The following is a 7,500-nucleotide window of genomic DNA, read 5'->3' as shown; positions in this document are numbered from 1 at the left end:
TGTTGCGTCTGCACACAGGAAGTAGTGTGTGTTGTCTGCACACAGGAAGTAGTGTGTGTGTTGTGTTTGCACACAGGAAGTAGTGTGTGTTGTGACTGCACACAGGAAGTAGTGTGTGTGTTGTCGGCACACAGGAAGTAGTGTGTGTGTGTTGTCTGCACGCAGGAAGTAGTATGTGTGTTGGGTCTGCGCACAGGAAGTAGTGTGTGTGTTGTGTCTGCACACAGGAAATATGTGTGTTGTGTCTGCACACAGGAAGTAGTGTGTGTGTGTTGTATCTGCACACAGGAAGTAGTGTGTGTGTGTGTCGTCTGCACACAGGAAGTAGTGTGTGTGTTGTGTCTGCACACAGGAAGTAGTGTGTGTGTTGTGTCTGCACACAGGAAGTAGTGTGTGTGCTGTGTCTGCACACAGGAAGTAGTGTGTGTGTTGTGTCTGCACACAGTAAGTAGTGTGTGTTGTGTCTGCACACAGGAAGTAGTGTGTGTGTTGTGTCTGCACACAGTAAGTAGTGTGTGTGTTGTGTCTGCACACAGGAAGTAGTGTGTGTGTTGTGTCTGCACACAGTAAGTAGTGTGTGTGTTGTGTCTGCACACAGGAAGTAGTGTGTGTGTTGTGTCTGTACACAGGAAGTAGTGTGTGTGTTGTGTCTGCACACAGTAAGTAGTGTGTGTGCTGTGTCTGCACACAGGAAGTAGTGTGTGTTTTCTGCACACAGGAAGTAGTGTGTGTTGTGTCTGCACACAGGAAGTAGTGTGTGTTGTGTCTGCACAAAGGAAGTAGTGTGTGTTGTGTCTGCACACAGGAAGTAGTGTGTGCGTTGTGTCTGCACACAGGAAGTAGTGTGCGTGTTGTCTCTGCACACAGGAAGTAGTGTGTGTGTTGTGTCTGCACACAGGAAGTAGTGTGTGTTGTGTCCGCACACAGGAAGTAGTGTGTGTGCTGTGTCTCCACACAGGAAGTAGTGTGTGTGTTGTGTCTGCACACAGGAAGTAGTGTGTGTGTTGTTTCTGCACACAGGAAGTTATGTCTCCCGTCAGTGATGCTGATAGTGGAAAAGGGCTGTCTAAAGGCTGGTAAACACAAATGATTACATCAGTGCACGTCCTCAATGAGTCTAAGAGTCAGCTGATACCATAGAAGAAGAAGTGGAGATAAGGTTAGAATCCCTTCACAACTATTTGGAAGCCAAGCTATAAGTCGTCTGTTAGTTCTTTTAATAATTGTTTTATTTTGTCCTGTCCAACTTCTCAGGAAAATCATATAGTGGATGTAGATGATCATATCTGCTGCACATATTTATTTTACAGAAGAAAAGTAGAGGATACTTCTTCTCTTGTCTTATTTGTATCTGACTTTATTACATAGATGTGTATATAAATATATAGATAATGTATAGATGTATATAGATATGGATACTTTATTGATTCAAATCATTTGTAACCCACTGATTGTGACTTGCTGACGTTCTAATAAAGTGTCAAATTATGATTGCTGTAATACATTTATGTGAACATGTGGGGTCATCTGCTGTGAGGTCAAAGGTCACACGTGATGTTCTGCCAATCATGTCTTGCTCACGTGATTGATCGACGAGTTAAACTATTGATTAGAGTTGACATGTTGCTGAGCAAAGATGAAAAGTTTGTGTTTAGTTTGTCACTTTTTTTAACAAAGTGATGACAACTTTCAGTGCTGACCCCAGGGGTCAAAGGTTACTCATCGATTACCGAGCATGTTGGTTTTTCTTTACTGAAGTCCGGCTTGTTGTGGCCTAAAATATCCTGGGGACACATTCCTGACAATCTGGTGGTCATTTTTATTTGGAGGAAGTTAGGTGGAATCTTCCAGAAGATGTTCATTTCTAAACATGTCGGCATTAGCCTAAAATGTCAATGTGGCACAAAAAGTCTGGAACAATTTCAGCCCACAATATAATTATTTATAATAAATTATAATTTATATATATTATACAATTAAGATTATTATATTATTATTTATAATTATTTATTTATAATATGTTCATTCATATACATATTTCTATTCATGTCCACCAGAGGGTGCTACTTTTTCCCATTCAAAGCACACAGCAACATTCTGCACCTTTTGTCTGTTTACTGCTCGTCTTTGTGAGCGCATGAATGACATCATTGTGGATGAACGCATGAATGAGTTCATTGCAGAAGTACGGGCCAACACTGACTACTTCAATAATAAACTACCCTCCCCCCTCCTCCATCCTCCCCCTTTCCCCCCTCCATTCCAACTGGCTTTCATTGCCATGGCAACGCACAATAAGGGAAATGAAATGTGAATGAGAAAGTGGGCGTGGCTTCTCCTTGACCTCTGATCTCTTCTGACAGTGGGGGAACTTTGAAACTATTAGAAATGTACAACATCCTGGTATTTGAAACTATTAGTAGTACTGCTTCTTGTAGTAAAACATCTTGGTATTTGAAACTATTAGTAGTAGTATTTAGTACTGCTTCTTGTAGTACAACATTCTGGTATTTTAAAGTAGTAGTATTTAGTACTGCTTCTTGTAGTACAACATCCTGTTTTTTTAAAGTAGTAGTATTTAGTACTGCTTCTTGTAGTACAACATCCTGGTATTTTAAACTATTAGTAGTACTGCTTCTTGTAGTACAACATACTGGTATTTTAAAGTAGTAGTATTTAGTAATGCTTCTAGTAGTACAACATCCTGGTATTTTAATCTATTAGTAGTACTGCTTCTTGTAGTACAACATACTGGTATTTTAAAGTAGTAGTATTTAGTACTGCTTCTTGTAGTACAACATACTGGTATTTTAAAGTAGTAGTATTTAGTACTGCTTCTTGTAGTACAACATCTTGGTATTTTAAAGTAGTAGTATTTAGTTCTGCTTCTTGTAGTACAACATCCTGGTATTTTAAAGCAGTAGTATTTAGTACTGCTTCTTGTAGTACAATGTAACGCAGGTGTCAAAAACAAACATTTGCAGAGACTATTAGGCTCTTGCCTTTCTATTTACTCTTTGAGCGCTTCCTAGTCACGTGACCACCGCCGTCCAATCAGTGGTGCTTATAAGCCGCTAGCAGGAAGTAGCCAGGAGACAGGAAGTGATTGTATTCCTGCTCAGGTAAATTTTAAATCTCACTTTCACCTAAAATATTGTGCTGACCCATTTTAAACTACATGTCTTTTTGTAACTTTGTATAGCAGACTTCCATTGTTTGTCAAGAAACTGTGTTTGACCGGAGAAGCGGAGTTGGTGAGTCTATATTTATGACAATAACACTTGAAGCATTCGTCTTTCTTCATTGCAACATCTTTCTGGCATATTCTCAGAACTCCATATAAAAGTTTTATGGCTTAGACCAGGGGTCACCAACACCAGGTCGCCCGTAAGGACCAGATGAGTCGCCCGCTGGCCTGTTCTAAAAATAGCTCAAATAGCAGCACTTACCAGTGAGCTGCCTCTATTTTTTAAATTGCATTTATTTACTTGCAAGCTGGTCTCGCTTTGCCCGACAATTTTAATTCTAAGAGAGACAAAACTCAAATAGAATTTGAAAATCCACGAAAATATTTTAAAGACTTGGTCTTCACTTGTTTAAATAAATTCATTTATTTTTTTTACTTTGCTTCTTATAACTTTCAGAAAGACAATTTTAGAGAAAAATACAACCTTAAAAATGATTTTAGGATTTTTAAACACATATACCTTTTTACCTTTTAAATTCCTTCCTCTTCTTTCCTGACAATTTAAATCAATGTTCAAGTTTTTTTTTTTTTATTGTAAAGAATAATAAATACATTTTAATTTTAATTCTTCATTTTAGCTTCTGTTTTTTTCCACGAAGAATATTTGTGAAATATTTTTTCAAACTTATTATGATTAAAATTCAAAAAATTATTCTGGCAAATCTAAAAAATCTGTAGAATCAAATTTGAATTTTGAATTTCCTTAAAAATTTCTGTTCTGGAAAATCTAGAAGAAATAATGCTTAGTCTTTGTTAGAAATATAGCTTGGTCCACTTTGTTATATATTCTAACAAAGTGCAGATTGGATTTTAACCTATTTAAAACATGTCATCAAAATTCTAAATTTAATCTTATTCAGGGAAAAATGACAAATTTTTTCAAAACGATTCGAATTAGCTAGTTTTTCTCCATTTTTTGGGGTTGAATTTTGAATTTTAAAGAGTCGAAATTGAAGATAAACTATGTTTCAAAATTTAATTTTCATTTTTTTTCCCTGTTTTCTCCTCTTTTAAACCATTCAATTAAGTGTTTTTTCATCATTTATTGTCTACAAAAAACCTTCCATAAAAGGAAAAAAAATGTACGACGGAATGACAGACAGAAATACCCATTTTTTTAATATATAGATTTATTTATTAAAGGTAAATTGAGCAAATTGGCTATTTCTGGCCATTTATTTAAGTGTGTATCAAACTGGTAGCCCTTCACATTAATCAGTTTCCCAAGAAGTAGCTCTTGCTTTCAAAAAGGCTGCTGACCCCTGCTTAGATAATAAGCACATTTAGTGCACTGATTGCTTTGTGTTGGTCATAATTATGCTGCTAATAGTTATTTTAGCATTTTATTGCACTTTGTGATTCTGATATGTTTATTGATTTGTATTTTACAATATTGAAGAAAGAACTACAAATTATTGAATATATATATATATATATATATATATATATATATTTGTATATATTATATATATATATATATATATATATATATATATATATATATATATATATATATATATATATATATATATATATATATATATATATATATATATATATATATATATATATATATATATATATATATATATATATATATATATATATATATATATATATATATATATATATATATATATATATATATATATATATATATATATATATATATATATATATATATATATATATATATATATATATATATATATATATATATATATATATATATATATATATATATATATATATATATATATATATATATATATATATATATATATATATATTGCATTGATTGGTAGCATGTGTAGGTTACAACAACATCCTGGTATTTTAAAGTATTAGTAGTAGTATTTAGTACTGCTTTTTGTAGTACAATATCCTGCTCTTTCTAAGTTTGAGTAGTAGTATTAGTAGTACTGCTTCTTGTAGTACAACATCTTGGTATTTTAAACTATTAGTAGTAGTATTTAGTACTGCTTCTTGTAGTACAACATCCTGGCATTTCGAATTATAGTGTAAGTGTACTACTTCTTGTAGTACAACATCCTGGTATTTTAAAGTAGTAGTATTAGTGTACTGCCTCTTGTAGTACAATATCCTGCTCTTTCTAAGTATGAGTAGTAGCATTAGTAGTACTGCTTCTTGTAGTACAACATCCTGGTATTTTAAACTATTAGTAGTAGTATATAGTACTGCTTCTTGTACTACAACATCCTGGTATTTTAAAGTAGTAGTAGTAGTGTACTGCTTCTTGTAGTACAATATCCTGCTCTTTCTAAGTATGAGTAGTAGTATTAGTGTACTGCTTCTTGTAGTACAACATCCTGGTATTTTAAAGTAGTAGTATTATTGTACTGCTTCTTGTAGTACAACATCCTGGTATTTAAAAGTAGTAATATTAGTGTACTGCTTCTTGTAGTACAACATCCTGGCATTTCTAATTATAGTGTAAGTGTACTACTTCTTGTAGTACTACATCTTGGTATTTTAAAGTAGTAGTATTAGTGTACTGCTTCTTGTAGTACAAAATCCTGGTATTTTAAAGTAGTAGTATTAGTGTACTGCTTCTTGTAGTACAATATCCTGCTCTTTCTAAGTATTAGTAGTAGTTTTTAGTACTGCTTCTTGTAGTACAACATCCTGGCATTTCTAATTATAGTGTAAGTGTACTGCTTCTTGTAGTACAACATCCTGGTATTTTAAAGTAGTAGTATTAGTGTACTGCTTCTTGTAGTACAACATCCTGGCATTTCTAATTATAGTGTAAGTGTACTACTTCTTGTAGTACAACATCCTGGTATTTTAAAGTAGTAGTATTAGTGTACTGCTTCTTGTACTACAATATCCTGCTCTTTCTAAGTATGAGTAGTAGTATTAGTGTACTGCTTCTTGTAGTACAACATCCTGCTATTTCTAAGTATAGTGTAAGTGTACTGCTTCTTGAAAAACTACGTCATGGTATTTCTAAGTATGATTAGTAGTATTTAGTCCTGCTTCTTTTAGTACAACATCCTGGTATTTTTAAGTATAGTGTAAGTGTACTGCTTCTTGTAGTACTACATCCTGGTATTTGAAAGTATGATTAGTAGTATTAGTGTACTGCTTCTTTTAGTACAACATCCTGGTATTTCTAAGTATAGTGTAAGTGTACTGCTTCTTGTACTCGCACGACCAGATAGTCTGCAACTATTAAAATTTTACCAATTTTTAAAAAGATGTGGTGAGTAAAGTTTTCTTACAAGATTACTAACATTACATAGTAAAGAAATATGCATCAACTTTCAACTAATAATCTTATTAACAAAAAAAACTAAATAAAAATCATATTGTCATTATGGGGTTTTGTGTGCAGAATTTTGAGGACAAACATGAATGTATTGCATTTTGGAGTAAGGCTGGAAAAAAACTTGGACAAAGTGAAGCGCTGTGAATACTTTCTGGATGCACTTTAAATAAAACTTGCCTTTAGAGGGATTTATAAGCGGAATAGACGAATGCCTCACTTGCATTTTTAGCTGCCTCGTAAAGAGCAGTTTTTCACTCTTTAGATTGCACAGACAAGGGAAAGACATGTTGCCCTCCCACATTGTGGGTAATATTCCAATAATAGTACAGTTTTACTATTATGTTAAATCCACTATGGACTGGACTCTCTCACTATTATGTTAGATCCACTATGGACTGGACTCTCACACTATTACGTTAGATCCAATATGGACTGGACTCTCACTATTATGTTAGATCCACTATGGACTGGACTCTCACACTATTATGTTAGATCCACTATGGACTGGACTCTCACACTATTATGTTAGATCCACTATGGACTGAACTCTCACACTATTATGTTGGATCTACTATGCACTGGACTCTCACACTATTATGTTAGATCCACTATGAACTGGACTCTCACAGTATTATGTTAGATCCACTATGGACTGGACTCTCACTATTATGTTAGATCCACTATGGACTGGACTCTCACTATTATGTTAGATCCACTATGGACTGGACTCTCACTATTATGTTAGATCCACTATGGACTGGACTCTCACTATTATGTTAGATCCACTATCGACTGGACTCTCACAGTATTATGTTAGATCCACTATGGACTGGACTCTCACTATTATGTTGGATCCACTATGGACCGGACTCTCACTATTATGTTGGATCCACTATGGACCGGACTCTCACTATTATGTTAGATCCACTATGGACTGGACTCTCACACTATTATGTTAGAT

At 34.1% G+C, this 7,500-nt stretch overlaps 1 long non-coding RNA gene across 2 annotated transcripts in view; it reads left to right on the top strand.

Moving 5' to 3' along the window:
* The first annotated feature begins 3,072 nt into the window (after nt 1-3,072).
* The window catches only part of LOC133561672 (uncharacterized), a 23,074-nt gene continuing 18,646 nt past the window's right edge, over nt 3,073-7,500 (top strand). For both annotated transcript variants that reach the window (XR_009808753.1, XR_009808752.1), the window contains exons 1-2: nt 3,073-3,122; nt 3,206-3,254. This is a non-coding gene — a long non-coding RNA (uncharacterized LOC133561672). The remainder of the gene's footprint in view (nt 3,123-3,205; nt 3,255-7,500) is intronic.

Source organism: Nerophis ophidion, linkage group LG11, assembly GCF_033978795.1.
Source record: "Nerophis ophidion isolate RoL-2023_Sa linkage group LG11, RoL_Noph_v1.0, whole genome shotgun sequence".
Lineage (NCBI taxonomy): Eukaryota > Metazoa > Chordata > Actinopteri > Syngnathiformes > Syngnathidae > Nerophis > Nerophis ophidion.
This window is presented reverse-complemented; position numbering and strand designations above follow the sequence as displayed.